A 19,197-nucleotide genomic window follows, 5' to 3' on the forward strand; every position below is an offset into this window, starting at 1 on the left:
TGTAATGATGTGATAACCTAGTGGTATAGCAATACCCATACACGTTTGGTCATGCAGGTGACGGGGTTTTTTTCTGTGCCTTCAGGTGATTGTGGATGCCAAGGCAGCAGTACTGCTACTAAGGGAGGATGAGCTGTAAAACACAACTCAACTAGTATTGTTGCAGAGCATGCATCTCCAGACACATGGTGGGGTGTGGTTTCTGGCCTTGAATAATAAATGGAATTTACTGGGCACAGTGATCAGAGGTGATGCAGCAAAACTCTGGGGTGATACACATTTAATTCAAGAAATCATGAAGTCCTTGAACTGAGGTGTCATTAAGTCAGTTGCAGGTGTGAGATTCTAGTGGATAAGACTATAGCCACTGTAATTTTAAAGTTGTTTTCACTTGATTACTCAGGAGCTAACTAGTTATGACTTTTGCCCTGGAGATTTAAAATGCATAATGTGCTTTTGCTGAGTTTATTGGTGTATAGAAGTTAATGACTTTGCACAGAGAGAGTAAGTGTAGAAAACACTACTTGCCTTCAGAGTAGTCCCAGCACCTTAACACCAGGAAGAAGTATTTCCCCTGATGATACACAGTGTATTTAATTATTGTGGAAGACTGGTCTGCATTAAGCAGTCTGGAAAGAGCGATTGCTTTTAGAAACTTCATGGGATTGAGCCAGAAATGTTTCCTTTTCAGAGTTTCATGGGTATTAGTTTACGCAGGATTACTTCTTATTTGCGGACAATTTGGCATTCTGTATTCTTTGTTTATAAAATCCTCACTTAGGCTAAAAGAAAGAAGCAATTTAACTTAACTTTACATTACTGTCTTCTTTCTTCCTCCTTGCATCTGTGAAAAAGCTGTAGAATTTCTGAAGCACAGTGTGTAAAGTTTCCAAACATTGAGGAGGATATATTCTGCAAATGCTCCAAATAGTTGAGAAAACAAACAATTAGGGTAGCATGATGGTGTAGGTCAAATGCATACTGCCAACAATGCTGTGCTGAAATATATGCTGACCAGAACATAGGCAATGGCCTATCTGAATTTAAATCTAATTTTCATAAGAAAACTACCTCTTTAGCAAAAATACCATATATTGCAACAGAAATGAAAAGTTTTAGAGATTAATATGTGACACTGTATAAGTACACTTACATGCCGATTAATCACAAAGCAGCTTGCAAAAATAGTGAAGGACTGTAATCCTAACTATTAGCTGGAGAATAAAATAACAAATAGAATAATTAAGGATCTTGCCTGGAATATTACAAAGAAATAAGAATAGAATCAAGATCTTAATCTGAATTATGTGTGCTTTGTTGTGATTCTACATTTTAAGTACAATGCAAAGAATTCTTACTGTAAAGTTTCCTCTCAGTTGTAGTTTTCTAAATTCACTGTTATGGCTATGTGCATTATTATGAAGAGAAGACATTTTTGTCTACTAATTATGCTGGTGACTTTTCTGTTGATGCAACAATTTCCATTAATTTGTATGAACTTCTAAAATACACAATTACAGTTCAAAGAGCATTTTGGCTGTTAATCACTCTGAGTGTAGCTTCAAAGCAATCAGTGGAATTGTACTGATCTGTTAAGAATGAGATCTGTCCCTGCAGTACTGGTGTTTTACAAGCACTCCTATTACTCTTTCTTATCCTCTTCTTTAATGAATGCTAGTTTTTCTTGCATTATTAAAAGCTTCTCCTCATCCAATAAAATTCAATGAGAATACCATTAATAAATCAGTGATTTATTTTCTCCATAGTCTGTATGAGTGAAGGACCAGATTGACTGCAATTCAGCAGGTTGGAGAGCAAGTCTGTGGAAAAGGCCCTGGGACTTGGGGGGGCAGCAAGTGGGGTACAGGCCAGTGGAGTGTCCTGACAGCAAACATGGCCAATAGCATCCTACCCAACCCACACAGCCTAGTGTTATGGGCGGTTTTTTGAGTGGTTTTTCAAAATCAAAGCTAGACATGCAAAAGACTTAATAACTTATACTTTTAACTTGCTTAGGAAAAGAAATGCAAGGAGAGAGGATGGTAAATAAATTTTGTTTTAAAAATAAAAAAATATACTCAACCCTCTTTTTAATAATAATCAAGCTACAGACTTCTCTGTGAGTTATACACAAAGTGGAAAAGGATTTTTTAAATCCTATAAAAATGGCAGGGAACCAGTTACATAAGATAGTCCAATGCTCTAGAAAATAAAATAAAAAAAAAATCACTGAATGAATTAAACTCTAATAGACCCGCCTTTAGAAAGTCACACATTCAATGTCAACTATAGAAGGATTACAGAGGACTTACTCTGTAGTAATCTTCAATTTATAATCACTTAGTTTCTTTTGGATTAGATCCAGTCCATTTCATTAACCTGTAGTAAGGTTTTTCCTTTCTTGTATTTTAATCCACTCTAGCCTGATTTACAAAGATTAACTTCAGATTGAAATTCTTGAGATCCACATCCCTGAATCAGAATATTTGACTTGGAAATACATATATGATAAAATATGTTTGAAATAACGTCCCTTTTCAATTTTTTTTTAATTAAAAATACATCAGTCTGAAAACAATTGACCTACAAGTTTGTAGGGATACCAACCTTCCCAGACATTCTGAAACCTATTGTTGAACAAACACCAAATTTAAATACACCTTTAGTGACCTTGAGGATAAAAAAATATTCATTCTGATCTAATTAAATAAATAAGAATTAAGAAAGATGTATAAGAAACAAATGAGAATTAGAATGAGAGAGTATTAGAACTGCAAGCAGGGCAGCTCCTATTTACTAATAAAGCCTGAAAAGGACCTTAATTTGATTTGCTTACTGTTCATAAGTTTGAGGGAAAAATGTCAAACTATGTAGTAAGACAATCTATTTTCAATTATCATGGTGCAAATTCAGTCCACCATTATTGAATTGCAGTACACTGAAGCTGAGTTTTTGAGACTAACTGATCTAATACATTTTAAATATTAAAATATACCTGAAAAGACAAGGTGGCTAGTAAAAAAGAGTTTAGATACTTATTATAGTTGTATATAATTTCATACAGATGGTGACTATGAATCAATCAATGTACCAGTTCCAGATGTTATAATACATCTTCATTTATGAAATAAGAAAATAAAAAGATTAGGATGATGTTGCATTAAGACACTGTGCATTGATTATAACTCGGCTGTATAAAATGTAACCTTGTCATTTCAGCTTTTCTGATTTGGTTTTAATGATAGATACTTCCTTCTGAAGTATTTCCATTTCATGGTAGTATTTGGATTTCTAAGTATTTTCATGCAAAATAATAAGCAAAATATAAGCCTTTAAGCCTTCTCCAAATATGACTCGCATTCTTTCAATCCAGCCTAGTAGTCCTGTACTACAATTTAAATAGATTACCAGTTTGCTCAATGTATGTTGTTATCTGAGATCATTAGAGTTACAAAAAATTGGAAATCACGAATTATCTTAGTCTACCCTGTTGCCAGTGACAATCATTTTAGGGTTCAGCAGGTATTTTTCTCTGAATCATTCATATCTTTACCTAGAATGATGTGAAATAGAACAGGAACACATTACAGAGCAAGGGCATGAATTAAAAACCACACACATAGAAATCAAGAAAAGGAGTGGATGCAGAAAAAGCTGTTGATATTTCTCATTTTGGACTTGGGTTTGGCTCTTCCCCTGTGTTTCTCCAAAGCAGATGCTCCTCCCTGTGTGGCCACAGTTACACCATGATGCACACTCCAATGTCAGGGTTGCTGTGGGTATTCTTTACTCAGTTGTTGCTCTCAAAGCCTTTCTCATCCAAGCATCATCCTCCTGCTTTGGAGGCAGGTGTCAATAAAATTCCTTATTCCTAGGAAGGCTATAGAGCAACAGCTGACCTATGCTTTAATGGGGGATTTGGGGGTGCAGCTTTTTGCCCAGGGGATGAATACTACACAACCTGGCTAACGGTCAAGATCCCCTTCCTCTCCTCCCTCTGAATCAGCCCAGAGAATAGCAGGAAACACAGCAGTCCTTTTTCTGTGTTCTCTGCTCAAGGGTTTCATCTTATTTTTCCTCTGTCGCATGCTGTAAGTCCTTTGATTATTTAGTGAATTTAGTAGGCACTATGCCTATGGTTATCCTGGGGTGGGGGGTTCCACCCCTATGGAGAGTGACCCATCATGCACCGAGCTCAGTCACACAGCCCCCTAGCAAGTATTTCCTGATTCCAGCCATGGCATATACAGCAATACCATTAGGATTGTATAGGTTGTATTCTGACTGCTTCAGCAGTATGTCCGCAACAACTTGACGCAAAGTGTACAGGGATGTGCTTTAGATTACAGTTAATACTGCAAGATCCAAAAAGACCCAAAAAATGAGGTTGATGGTGTTGAGCAAACAAAATAGGAATTTAACACGAGGCTGTGGATTACTTGTATGGGGTTTCTAGCTGTGAGACTTTTATATGAGCCAAACAGCCTCTCTATGAAAGTGACTCATGTCCAGGCTGCATATTTTACATAAATTTTAAGCAAATAACATTCTATTTAAAGGTATTTCTTCAATTAAATATCATCTTGGCATATTTCTTTCTTCTTTACGTGGAGACACATTATAGCAAACAACTGAAGTAAATAAATATGAATCTGTCATACACATGGATAATCGTAATTAAAATGAATGCCTAGAAAGAATTACAATTTAAAAACTTACAAAACATTTTGAAACATTCAAAACATTCAGAACTCAACATTCTATATTCTAAAAGAGCATCAAATGCTTCACAGTATTTATTTGTATAACAGTCCTGTCGCTGGTATATTTTTGCACATTTTGACTTTGACAAATCCACGTTCCCATTAATTTTGTTACAAAAGAAAAAGCTATTGTCAGAGAAAATTCCTGACCCACTGGAACTCCTGGGAGCTCTGGGATCAAGTGCTACTTTGGCAACTGTCTTACCATCTACTGTAGTGTAGGCCGAAATGCTTGGGGGTTGCAGTTGGGTTTGTTGGGGGTTTTTGGGGAGGGTTTTGAACTTCTGGAATAAAATCCTTCTAATTGCCAGGGTATCTTTAACAAAACAATTTTCCATAGCAAAAACTTTCCAGAATTGGAATTTCCTCAACTTCAGGGTAAGCTTTCTTGCTTGTAAGAAAGAAAACAATCTGGAGAGCCAGGATTCCTGTTATATTGGATTCCCAAACTCATCAGGAATATGACAGGCCCTTCTTGCTTAGAGAAAATAGAGATTTCAACATGAGCCCCTACATTCTAGATGAACATATTGGCCACTTGGCTATTTGGATGGTTCTCACTTACATTGTTTAATTTTTAAAATTTGAAAGCTCAAGGTTGTGGGTTGTTTTCTTTTTCCCCAATGTGGAATGAAGGCCAAATGCTTGAAATCATTTGCAAAACAGAATTCTTGTTTTATAGCCAATCTCACAGCTGACTTCACTGGAGCTATTTACGTGAATAAGGGAAGCAGATTTTGACCACAGTAGCTGTGTCTAGACTAGTAGATTTAAGAGTGCCAGGGAAATGCTTCCAGGCGCTGGAATTTGATTGTCTACACTGTTAAATTGTTAAAAGAGTCCCTGGCACACTCCTGGCTTTTCCCAGCTAGAGCAGTTCCAAGCGATTCACAAAGACCTTTCCCTATAGGTAGCATGAATACAAACACCCTTTGGACAGTGAGGCAATTTCATAGCATGGATGTGGGCCAGTCTGCACCACATACCAGAGAACAGTCACAAGCATCTTTGATTTACCGTTATATTAATAGCTGGTGTGGATGAAAAAAAAGAAAATCAGAATTATTGCTTTCTCTTCATGGAAGGGAAGAAAGGTGGGAAGGGGAAAAGGGGAAAACAATTATCTTATTTAAGAACAAGATTTTACAAAATGGAAATATCCCCTTCTCTTATCTTCTCAATGCTAGGAACACCTGATGTTCCTTCTGAGCCTGTCCATACTGGTTTATTTTTGTCTCATTTCTCCATTTTCCTACGTTGTAGTAATATATCAACAAACTGACAAAGAAATCCCATGTGTTTAAGTTATTAGTAAATTTCACTGCAAAAAGTGTCACTACATTACTTCTGAACAGGTCTTTTGTCCAACCCAAACATTCTACTGAAGTTTCCATGCCACAGGGCAAAAAAGAGGGCTGCTCAAATCCTTCTCCTCCAAATAACCTACAGCCAAAAGAAAAGATGCTTTTGAATAACAAGAATCAGATCATTCAGGGAACTAAAAGCTAAACTGTGTTTGTGTCTTTGCAGAGATACATAAGGGCAGAAGGGCACCTTCTTCAGGCATTCGGTCTCTGCACAGAGTCAAGTACAATGGTAGTGATTGTACCCGTGGAATGACAGGACTCCACAGGGCTAAAGCTCCTCGAAATTATGTGTGAGAAGGGGTATGCCCTCTCACCCGGTTTACTGCACCATGGATATAGCTGGAATTGGGAAGTAGAGTTTTCTGGCTGCTAAGTATTTCTTTTGCCTGTACCAATTATGTTCACCTTTAGGACTCCTAGGACTGCATTGACTGAGATACTGTGAAAGTCTCTGAACTCTCCGCGGCCGCTGCTGTGGTTCTTTTCAAGCACCCTTCTGGAAAAGGCAGTGCGTGCTATCCTGGTATAAACAGATTCATTGAGGTGGGAAGGTCTGCTAAACTCAGTTTGAAGTGGTTCACAGAATCAAGATCAAGGCACTGTTTTCCTTTTATCTTTCTTCTAATTGGAATGAGGCAGCACCCCAAATAAATCCCCTTTTCTAGTTTTCCATCTATGCACTGCAGTCCATCCCACAGAGCTGGTTTCTGCCATAGTTTGGAGATAAAATAGTAGACTGGTTAAGATCTATCTTTTTTGAGAGTACAGTAGTCTGAGTATAAAGGCTGTCTTAAAGAAAGGTCACATGAGTTAGTCGATTTGAGGATTCCTCTAGCATTTCAGGGGGAATTTATTTCCAACCATGTATATTAATAAAGCAAAGCCCATGGTGTTCCAAGCATGCTTGGTGACATGTGCAGAACTGCCAAATGGTCCATTATTTCTAAAAATTATGTGTCCCAAGGCAGTAACAAACTTGTTTTTTCCAGACTGTGGGCATCAGTTTATGTGCTACATTTAGCATGTCCCTTTTTTGTGTTTTACAAGTTTGGTTTTAAAAATCCTATTCTTTGAATAACATTTCTTTTTTTCAGAATACACCCTAAAATGCCATCTTCTTCTGTGTTGTTCATTAAATATTAGCACTGTTCAAGACAGTGAATGAAAAAAGCAAAGTTTGAAAGTGAAAGATCTGGAAGGTGATGCCTGTGTTATAGCATCACACAAGCTCTATATAGTAGTCAAAAATAAGATATTGCTGCACTTTTATATGCCCCATGTATTTTATCATGTTAATTATCTGTTCATAAATACTGGTGAGAGCAATTATTTTCTTTAGGGGTATAGTATGCCATGTAAATCATGATGTCTGAGGATTTTTAGAATTTAGTATTTTGGTTTTGGCATCTACTGGATTCAGAGACAGAATTTCAGACCATCAACTTGGAGAAAACAGAATTTGTTTGCATAAGAAAAAGCTTCTAAGGAAGAACATAGTATTTAATTCAGTTGAAGCTTCTGGTAATGATATCCTGCTAAAGATAAAATATAGTTTACCAGTGACAAATGCTTACCAGGATTTTTGTCTGTATACAAAAGGAGGAAAAAACAGGCATGATAATGCAACGGAGCAAACCCACTCCTCTTTACAGATCCAGGGGCTACTTGTGATGATGTCAGTCATGTTAGGTACTAATTCAGAGACTAAAATAAATGCATTTTCAATTTTAACCAGCCTGCACTTTGATGCAGCAGACCTCTGCCAGGTCAACGCAATTATAAAGCATTTTCCCCAAAGACTTAATACCGTGAGAATTTTGGCTTCATGAGGAGTCATGGAATAGTTCTCAGTTGTCCCCTCAGCCTATAAAAGAGAATTCAGGGGGATGGTGATTTTGGAGGTGTGAGAAAATTGATCAACTAGCTACACTGTTCTTAGTACAGCGTGATCCTTCCAGCTTTTAAATAGGTGACTCTAGAGTCTTACGGAGCACTGCCTGGCACAGCAGAGATATCCCTAGCTTAATAACTGACTTCAAGGAAGTACGTGTATCCATTTCTCAGGCTCTCTCACATTCTTTTATGTGCATGAACATATAGAAATAGTCTCTGCCTCAGTTTCCCCACTTCATAGACAGACATAATGCTAATATCTGCTGTAAAATTCCTTGAAAACTACTGATATGAAGGAGTATGCATAAGTAAAGCCCTACTCATATAGAAGTGATTATCCTTCTCACTTTCTGCAGATTAGAGTGCCTCAGAAAATTAAAAAAAATAAAACTTTTTTTATTCATAAAACAATCCCTCTGTACTAGAAGGATGAATGCTTGGAGTTGATCAGTTCTGCCCTCACCAGCAGAGCTGATAATAATCAGTCACTTATGTGCTATTTCACAGCTGATACCTCCTCCAAAAAAAAATTAATTGCAAAAGTTTCACAGATGTCTGCAGCAGTTGACCAGAGCTCTTGGGTTATTGCTTGTCAGACTATTAATGGGTTTGGCTAACCATGACAGTCATTACTTTCCCCCTCCTGTGAGCTACTTTCTGTGTAATTTATGCATAGGTTTTGCCAAGATTTGACAACTTTCAGGATATTAACATAAAATTAGACTGCAGAGCTGAACAATGGGTGGCATTAAAATTAGCAGCAGTGGAAACCAATCAAAGAGAATTGGTTTCTCTCCTGCTTTGCTTTTAAGTTATTATTTTTTATTTATTTTATCTTATTTCATTACCATTTTAGAAAGAGTGGTAAAAGAATAAATGCTAAAACCAGTTTTGCTTTGCTGGGTAGCTTAAGGACCTTCAGAATTGTGGGGAAATTTCAAGTAGACAAAATGCCTGACAGCATCTTAAACAACAGCTATCCTGAAATCAATCACAGAGGAAGAAAAGTTAGAAGCGGGGTTTTTTGAAAAAGGGACTTTAAACAGGGCAGAGTGTGCTCCACACAGATTGCTTAGTGAATGCCATTACAGAATGCGATGTGTGTGTTAATAAGTAAGGACATCTGGTAACCAGCTTTTTTCTGATTCATTAACTGACTCTGCTTCTGTGGCCACAGGGCTTGATAGAGAAGGCTGAAAGACTTTTGCTCCCAGAAAATGGGACTTTGATGTATGCTTCGTTTCTTTGACCCAACCATATCCTTTAAATTTCCTCTTATGCTTTCATTATAAATATTTAAATTTGAAACCTTGCTGGAAACACTTAAAATCGCAGAAGAATAGATGCTCCTATTTAATTGTACCTAGCAAGAAGTCATATTTAAAATTCCTTCATTGATCCTCTACAGTAATTCACCCCATCAACACACATCAGTAAGTGATGTTCTCTACTTGTTAGCGTTTTCCATGGTGTCCTGGTTTCGGCTAGGATAGAGTTTTAATTTAAATATGAAGCTATTCTCCTGTTTCTCAATGTTTACACTCTTTCAAACATGATTCATGACAATGAATGGAATATTTCTAAAAAGGGACTTTGAACTGATTCCTTTTTCTGAAAACTGCAATTTGTGCCAAACCAGTAGGATTATTTTTTATAAACCCGCCATGAGATTAATGAGCTTGGACAGAGAAAGTAAAAGCATCACACTGCTCATATCAAGTGCTGTTTTTCTTCATATAATACAAGTGAAACAGCTCCAAATGCTCTAGAGAGAATGATTGAGCAAAAGAAATCTAACTTGATAGTACATGTTGAGGGATGAAATGGACAATGAAGTTTCCATATGTTGTTTTTACGCAGTAATTAGAAACTGTCACACACCGTTTCATTTTTTAGTTTCCTTGGGCTTATTTGCATGTATGAGGCTTTCCTTAGAGCAGAATTGCAGGCATCAAACTGGCACCCAGTTGAAATCCGAGGCAGTGACACGTGGGCTTCTTCCACCTCATGGACAAGAAGCCAGCGGCAGGTACTGTGACAGCCCAGAGCACAGCTCAGCCGCAGCCAGCTGCAGCCTCACTTACCTCTCTGCCTTTGCCAAATTTTATTTTCCAGGTTGAAGCAGTGTCCATTCCTGTGGTGTGAGCCTGTATATTCTCATGCATGCAGACTAGCTTCTGTTTCCAACAGATAGAAGTAATTTAATGTATTAACTTGCATGTATGTTCAGTGGGAGCTTGGCTCCTCTTTCCCATAGGTTCCTTGAAAATCCTCGTACAGCTTCGCACAGGCAAGACAGACAAACAGTTCTTTAGTTCTCAGTTTTCCTAATGAATGCAGAAAATTGCCCACATGACTTTGACAAATCTTTCCAGGTCTTTGGTAGTAATTCCTTTCTATAACCTCAGAAATAGCTGATTCACTTAAAACATCTGAATCTGGCTCTCAGAATTGCTCCAGAGCAGAATGACCAATAAAGACATTTGGCTTTTGTCTTCATTATCCTGATGGTGATGATGACTGAGGACTGGTCATATTGACCTTTTTTTCCCCCTAAAATAAGGGATATATATATGCATTTTTAATAGGTAAGAAAATAAGTCAGTGTGTGTGCTGTGTAAGTGGGATGATGTTTTCTGTCTCTGAACTGTTTTCCAAGCCCTGGTAAAATACCAGAAAGCTAGATGCATATCTCTCTTGACCATGCAAGATAGATTAACTCTCTGGATTGCTGTTAAATCCAAACTCTTAAATGATCTATAACCCCAACAAGCAGGCCTCTGAAAAACATCAAAGGACATTGATTACATTCACAGTTACATCTCAGAGGCAGAATTCAAAGGTTGATCATTCAATTTTTTTTTAAACACTGGACTAGATCCTTGATGTTACTGATCCTCTTTTGTTCATTCCTGACTAAGGCAAAATTTGTTTTGTTTGGAAAAGGGCTGAATAATTTTTTACCGTAATTAGTAATTACTTGCACCGTAATAGCACTGAAATACTCCCCTCTGCCAGCTACTCTACAGCTTCCCAGAGATCCTCATCTACACACCCAGCCCAGAGACTCCTGTAACATAAACCTAATTCATCCATGCAAATGAACCTTAGAGGAGAGTAAGTGATGCTTACTCATAGACACTTAAAACTACATAACATACATATTTTGATTTGTACTTAACTGAATATTTTCAGTTGTTATTTATACAATATTCAAACTATAATCAGAACTTCTTCTAAACATGGAGGCAATTCCTCAGGAAGCTCTGAAGACAAGCTGTTGACATACACCAGCAAGTAAAATATGGGTATTATATTTTACAGAAGCTTCCAAAGGCAGCTACAGTATCTCACTTTACTTTTACAATTGTAAATATAACAAAATGATAGAGAAAAGGCTTATATGAAAAATTACAGAAAATTAGTTTGAGAGATAGTGGAGTTATTGGTCAACACAGTGGAAGACATGTCATTGGTTATAGCACAGCTGCTGGAGGTGACTGTTGGTATCTGTAGCATGTTGATGTGTGAAGTGCAAAAATGAATCTTATTCCTCAGGAGAGTCCTGCATATGTCACGTATATTGTCTCATTAAGCCAATCCATTTATCAACCCACTGAATGCCAATTAAATTGCACAGGATGGTGCAGGTATATGGTGGGCTGATGGTGCCAAAGTTTATTACAGCTGAGCTTTTCTGGCTCAGTACATTCCTGCATAGCAAAATGGCAGACATATCAAAGCCAAATTAAATGTTCTTGAAATAATGCCTTTAAAGAGGAATAAATGCCACAGTCTGGCACAAAAGAGTATGAAATACAATGTCACTTCTTGGTGTACTTTTAGTTCCAATGAAGATGTCACGGCTCAGATCCAGCCAGTGCCAAATGTCTTCACAGCGTGCAAATTAGATCAGTGTAATTTCATCAGGATGATGATCAGACTCTGTTGTAGCTATATGGCTGCATACACAGCTTCTGCTGACTGCTGCAGTCAGGCTGGTACAGCTGAGCTAATGCTGCCATCCTCAGAAAGAGACAGAAGTTGATTTTATAGCATTATCCTGATGCCAGAGTCCAAAGGATATTCCTAGATCCTGGGAATATTAGTCGGAAACTTCAACTCAAAGAACTCCCTTTTTATCTCCAACAAAAGTAACATGAATATCTTTATTCAATATATTATTGTTATAAATTATCAGATTTTGACTGAAGATTTTTCAACTTTAAAATGTAATAATAACCTAGCCAAGAAATCCACTCCGTCCCACTGCTCCAAGACACTGGCTAGTACCAGACAGTGGGAAAGACCTACTGCCTTAGCCACTTTGTTCTAAGCCTATCATATGAACACAAACCTATGCTCTTTGGCAGCATTCGTTAATGGTCCTGACAGATGAACTCTGCTGGATTTAGTATCACTCACTTAAACATTATTGCTCTGGCTGTCCACCTCACTCCTTTGCTGGAGGCTACATCCCGCAGAGCAGGGGTGGGAGAAGTGAGCCTTTCCCAGCTCTTTCAGTTCACAATTCACAATTCACCATGTTAGCTTGACTAGCTGCTGCCTAACTTGGTGTACCTGATCTGCTGAACCTCAGGATTTCAAATCCTCTCCTGGAATGGCTGGTGCACAAGCACACATTTTGCTCTGTTGATGGGGTGTGGGGCTGGTCACCCCCAGTGCCGGCAAAGGACAGATGGGTGGGTATTGTCTTAAAAAAGCTCAGCCTGCCTTTGGTATGCCAGGTCTCCAGGTATGCAAAGTGGGCCCTACTCCACAGAAATACTGCTGTCATACAGCAAGATTTAATCTACTAAATCAAGGATTTCCTGATAAATGCTTTCAGAAGTAGTAACATGATTTTTGGTGCTAGATAACAGTACCTGGGCCAAGGCATACATTACATATATTGAAGGTTTGGTTTTGCTTTAGCTTTTTGCATGGAGGATTTTATATGTTAAATTGTTCGATTTGGTGAATTTTTTCTCCCTAAAGCATTTGGTAAAGAGCAATTACTTACACATATAACAGCTAAAATCCCCAAACACCATGGCACACAGCCATTTGAGGCAACGTGCCAAGTCTGTAGCTTCAATTAACCTTCATATATCCCCCCAAACTTGGAACACTATCAGAAGGCTATTATGTTCAAGCCTTACTCATGTGGTGAGCACTTAGACGTTGAAGTTGAAATCAATAGCACTGGTGGATACGTGATTGCTCATGTATTCAGGTTTGCACAAGCAGACTCAAATTTGTGGCAGCCTCATCCAGACTGAAGTAGCAAGACACAGAAACTTGCAGACACACAGCCATTTCAGTATTTTCTCACAGAAATCAAGTCCATTGTCCCTTATATACCATCTGTCCATCACTGAAGCTATTTCCACTCAGTAGCTCCTGGAGGCAGACTGGAGTTAAAGGGAAGGGAGCACAGCAAGAACCAGACATCCCATTAAGCCTGTGAAGTAGCCACTGCTTACAGTAATAGCTATATGTTCACTGGAGGTACCATGCAAATGGGCTGCTCTCTCTGGAGACTGAAACAGAGACTCTATGCATCCCAGATGTTCCTAAACAGTTTACTTGCCCTCCCCTGCATGCCTTTAATTCTCAGGATGGATGAAGTTGGAGCAGAGATGGAAGATGGAAAATGGAAAAAAAATCAGTTTAGGCTTTAAAATGAAAATGTTACTTGTGCTTACATGGAAAATGTAAAGCTTCAACAAAAGCAGATAAACACAGTTTTTACATGGGGGTAGACAAAGGGCTAGATGCCCAGCTGGTATAAACTGGCATAGCTTCACATTGAAGTTGATTAAGCATAGTGCAGTTTGTGCCAGCTGAAGATCTGGCTTACAGTTACTGCTCAGTATCCTTATTGTGTGGGTGAAATCCTATCTGTCTAGGGCAGAATATGGCATCCACTGATGGATATCTCAAACACAAAGGCCACAGGAACCTTATCAGATTTAGTCTGAAAACTTGAAAAATTTTTAAACCCCATAAATGCCACTGCAAATTATTAGAAATTGAGCAAAAGTACTACTACTACTACTGAAATACTGGGAAACAAGGAGTTTCTGTCAATAAAAGAAAAGGAAGTCATGTTTAATAGATGTATTCAGTTTTATATTTACTGAGAAATATTTACTCTGTGGTGCTTTCACTCAAACATTTCACATTTGCAGTCTACAGAATCTGCAGTCTGAAGCAAATTAGATCTTTCGGCTGAGACAAGAAGCAATTCACCCGGACTTCCTGTTTGTGCACCTACCCCGATGAGGGGGGTAGCACCCCAGGCCATTCCCAGGGCATGCCAGGACCCAGATGCCAAGCTTGGGAAGGCTCTAGCAGCAACATCTGGCTGCATGGTGAGGTCTAAAGGCAGTTGTGTTAACAGATCTGGAATAGCCTCTGGGTCTGGGCTCGCTCGCGCTCTCCTAGGACACATTTTCCTTCTGCTCACCTTTGTTTTGTCAAATGTGTGTGGTTTTAATCCATTACACACCAGAGTAATATGGAAAGGATTCCTATTTGATCAGCAAGGATGTTTCCCATACAGTACCTTTTATTCTCCTGCAAATCCTTCCCTCAATAACTGCAGCCTATATAAGTTCATGCCACTTGATTTTTGTCTCCTTTGTTTTATCATTAAACTCTTTGTAAGACCTAATTCCTAATTGAAAACCTGTGACATGAATTTATCATCTCATTTTTAAACAGAAAAATGTAGTTTTAAAAATCAGTTTTCTAAAGCTGAAAAAATCAAGTTTACCGGTATCTTTTGATTGCACATATATTTTCGTATACATTTGAGAAAGAATTAAGCAAGACTGATTTGCTCAAGTTGCTTCTGGTAATACCAAAATACTAAAAATAGGACATGAAACTATGAAAGCCACTACAACATTTAAGAAGTAAACCCTTTCATACTATGCTTATGTCTTTAAGCTTTTGCTGTGCATTGTACATGCAATGCAAAACTTATGACAGGACAGGTCCTTGCTGAATAAAAGTGTCAAGGACTTTTGAATTCATGGTAAACATTTTCCTGGAATGGCTTAAAATGTACACATATGACCTACTGAAAAATTATCCAAAGACCATGAATTCTGTTGCATCAATGCCTGCATGCTTCCAAAAATGGAGAGGTTTCTTTGCATCCTTTTTTAAATCCAAAATTTAATAAAATGGCAAAACATTTTAAAATAATATCAATTTGACTGAAATGGATCAAGCTTTGGAACTCACCAGGTGAGCCAAATACTATCCTGCAGATAGGAGACTAGCCTTTGGCCCTGAGCTAGCGAGAAACACGTCATCACACATCTAACATTCACTAAGATTTAATCAATTCATGTTTCACTGTATGCAATTTTTTGCATAGGCAAAGTACAAATATAAATATTCTGGGCCAGCTTACACAAGTCATAACGTTCTGTGCACTGCTAAAGGTACTCAGCAATACAAGCTGGAATTTGGTTTTATAATTCTTTACATTGCAAATAAAGAAATATATGGTAGAAAAATAATGCTCCAAGTATTGGAGTAATGCACAAGTATTCCAGGTGTCTAATGGCAATTTTTTTTTCCCTCTAGCTTTGTGGGGATGAAATAACTACAGCATTTATCATTTTGTGGAACTAAGGAGAATCTTATTCCTCAAAGATTAAAAAAAAAATCGAGAAAGGATAAATCCAGAAACCATAATCCAGGGGAATCAAAAGGGACATGTGGATTAATACAGAGAAAAATTAATTGGAGCATTAAATGTTAAAGAAAGCATGAAATGAACAAATGAGAGATCTCTAACTTAGCACATTGCTTAGGGATTTGTGGGGCTCTGCTTAACTACGGGACAATTCAAGGTTTTAGGGTTGGTTTCTCTTCAGTTTAGATTTTATCTTGAAGTACATTTAAGAACCCATATGAGGGTTACAGCATCTATGAAGTGTCAGAGAGCTGTTTGAAACAGTGCATTTAAAGAAGCATGGAGTTGGGAATAGAGATGGTGTAGTGCTAGCCATTGCCATGATAGTGTTTGAAGCTGTCTCTTGGAAACTGAGTTGAACATGATCAATTCATGTAAACAGATGTGTGATTGCGGTAACTCATAATCCTAAATGGGGTTATCACTACAACTAACTCAGGAAAGGGTGAAAAAGGGTTGCTGATAGTCTGTAAACCATATTTGGAAATTCCCAAATTGGAATCTTGGGAAGGCATTCACTAATAACCCAGTTAATACAGACCTGCAACTATTGTTCCCTTGCATCACAAGGAGGAAGGTAGCCTGCTGTTCAGTTCACGAACATCATACAGTAAGCTTTTCTGGTTTTTGCATGCATCTGTGGGTGGGTAGATGACTGACAGAAGCCATTCCTTCTAAATTAATTCAAAATTACTAAAGTGAACTTCAAAGGGATGTGAACAGTGGAAAAGAATATTGGCACCAAAAAATGGCAAAATATGTCTCACAGATTTTTCTCTAATGTCCAAGCACAGCTGAACTATAATAGAGTGAGTGATTAACTATGATTAAGGGGTGATGTAATTAATTTTTTTAGGATATAGGAAAAACCACATTTACTCAATGAAAAGGAATTCATAACTGACTGGCTGTCAGTTATGAATTCATAACTTTGCCTGTCCTCTGTTGCACAGAAAGTATCAAAGTAACTCCAAAAGAGGAAGAATAATGTTCAACGCTTTACCCTAAAGGAGATTTCACACCATTTTCCTTTGATGAGGGAAAGCTTACTCTCATCATGTAGCTTTCTCCTCTTCCAGGAAAAACAATGAAAGCCATTAGCCTAATGCCCCTTCTGTGACATACTGAAGAACCAGGGCACTATCCCCAGAGGGCATAGGGGGGGCAGCCCTAGGGAGTCAAGGAGACAGCCACTTGCCTTTATAGATCAGGTAAGAGTTATTCAATCTGCCTTTTGTCATCTAGGCAATAATATACAAAAGCTTTATGAACTAAAATCACCTATTCTCCATATTGCTTTTCTTAAATCATATGCCTCTGTGACAGGAATTTGTCAAAAATCTCTGCAGAGTGCTGCCTAGCTGGTGACTTTGCCACAAGCCCTGACAAATCAAGTAGCAATGTTTTCTTTATAGCAAACTAAAAATCAGATACATTTACATTATCTGGTCCATAGCTCCTCTTCTCCTTCTTTGGAGATGACATGCCTATGCCAGCTTGAATCTGAGTGGTGAAGGTAGGTAGCAAGTCCAGGATCTCCCAAGACACAAGAGTCTCACATTTTTGAGACAGCAGTGCCTCTGAGCTTCATCACAGGGCACACAACAGAGTTCAACTTTCATTATGTCTGGATTGCTTAACTTGACTTTAGGAAAAGCAAGGGACGTGATAATGTACTTCCTAATCCTCTTCTATATTTATAATGGTGCCGCTCATCTCACTCTTCTCCTACTACTCCAAACAGCAGAATGCAGCCTGGAAAGGGGATGTTACTAAGCTAAAAGAGTTTCAGCAGGTCATGACACTACTGAAGTCATCAGCAAACCCTGTCCAACTTTGCAAGCATGAAGCCAACATTGCTAGCTCAGGCCCACCTCAGATCTACATGGCTGGAGCTAGGAGGGTGCCATTTGGGCCGCTGATGTGACTGCTCAAGGGATCACCTCAGAGCACAATGCAGGCAACTTTGGAGCCACTTTCACAGAATCTCTCTTTTTTCCTGGCCACACATTTTCCTGAAAGTTACACAGGTTTCAGATTTAGTGATTCTGTTCTTCCAACAAGTGAAATAGTTAAGTTTCTCCTGAACCAGCAGGTTATAGCATTTGCGGGAGAAGTGTTTGGGGTTTTTTTAATTAATGTACATTCCGAATTAACACAGTGCACCTTTTGATAACAAACCCCTTATTTGCAGTGCTGCATCTGCTAATAAGAGTGGCCTCACTGATGCATCTGGACTTTTATTATTGTTTTGTTACACGAGTACTATTCAAACTGCAAATTACCGTGGAATGTTACATCATGTTCATCTTGTCTAAATTAACATCCTTCAGTACGCCTCTGGCTAATGCAAGGAAGGCACGGATTGCAGTCTTTCTCATTGGCTATAACAAGGGCAATACTCTGTCATAAAATACTGGTCTGGAATGTATTTGGCAGATTTATGGTGATGACTTTGGAAAATGTTGGTTCAGAAAAGTAATTTGCAGCACTCTTTTTCAATTCAGGCAACTTTGCTGCTCTTGGGAATTTGCTCTTCTTAGTACCAATCTTAACTATATAAACTACAGGGAACTTAGAGCAAACACTTTGATGAGCAAAAATGAGGTTTCACAAAGGCCATATAAAACAAGCCATTGTCGCTTTATGATTGTAAGTAACAGCATCAGATTTGATATTTATTAAATAAGCTAGATCCAGGGGGACTTTGCATAAAACGTCCTTGTAGAGGGGTAAAAGCAGTAGGCTGGCTCTGTTCTGTCATGACCCTGAGGCTGATTTACACAGTCTCTGTCCATGACACAATTTATTCTAACTTGATGGCCAAGAAGATCAGTAGTGAGACGGCAATGACATAGCTATCATCGTTAAATGACTTTTTCCTTGGGCATTCCAGCCTGGGTGGTTGGGGATACAAAGAGAAATGCTGACCTTGATTTTCCAGTTTCTTGGGTCCAGATCAAGAAGGCAGAGTAGGGACAACAAAAATAGTGTACCAGACAGTGATCCTCTTTAGCAGAAGCAGCCCTTTAAGACCACCCTGGGACTGGCTTGCAGAACCAAAGAATACTTAAGAGGAATCAAGCTTATCTTTAAAATACGATTGATACCTGAAATTGTTGTTGAATCATGAAAACCAAAACTATTATGTGGCTCTACCCCTGCTGGCAACTAAAACTTGTCCTTGTTTGGAATTATTGAAATTAACCAAGTTGTTTCTTTAAATACATCTGTATCATTTATAGATACTTGATTGTCATATTAGGTTAGCGCAAGGTTTGAGGACAATATGCAGATGCTTACCACTGTAGTTCTGTCTGGGGTTAACAGGAGTCTGAATGGTTAAATACTACTCATTGCTTTGACTGTATAGAAAGCCCTTAATTCTTCACTCACAGATCAGATCTTGGTAGTGGAAAACATCTGTTTCTGTTCATATATTATGGGAAAAAAAATC

Source organism: Gallinula chloropus, assembly GCF_964237585.1.
Source record: "Gallinula chloropus genome assembly, chromosome: 5".
Classification (NCBI taxonomy): Eukaryota; Metazoa; Chordata; class Aves; order Gruiformes; family Rallidae; genus Gallinula; species Gallinula chloropus.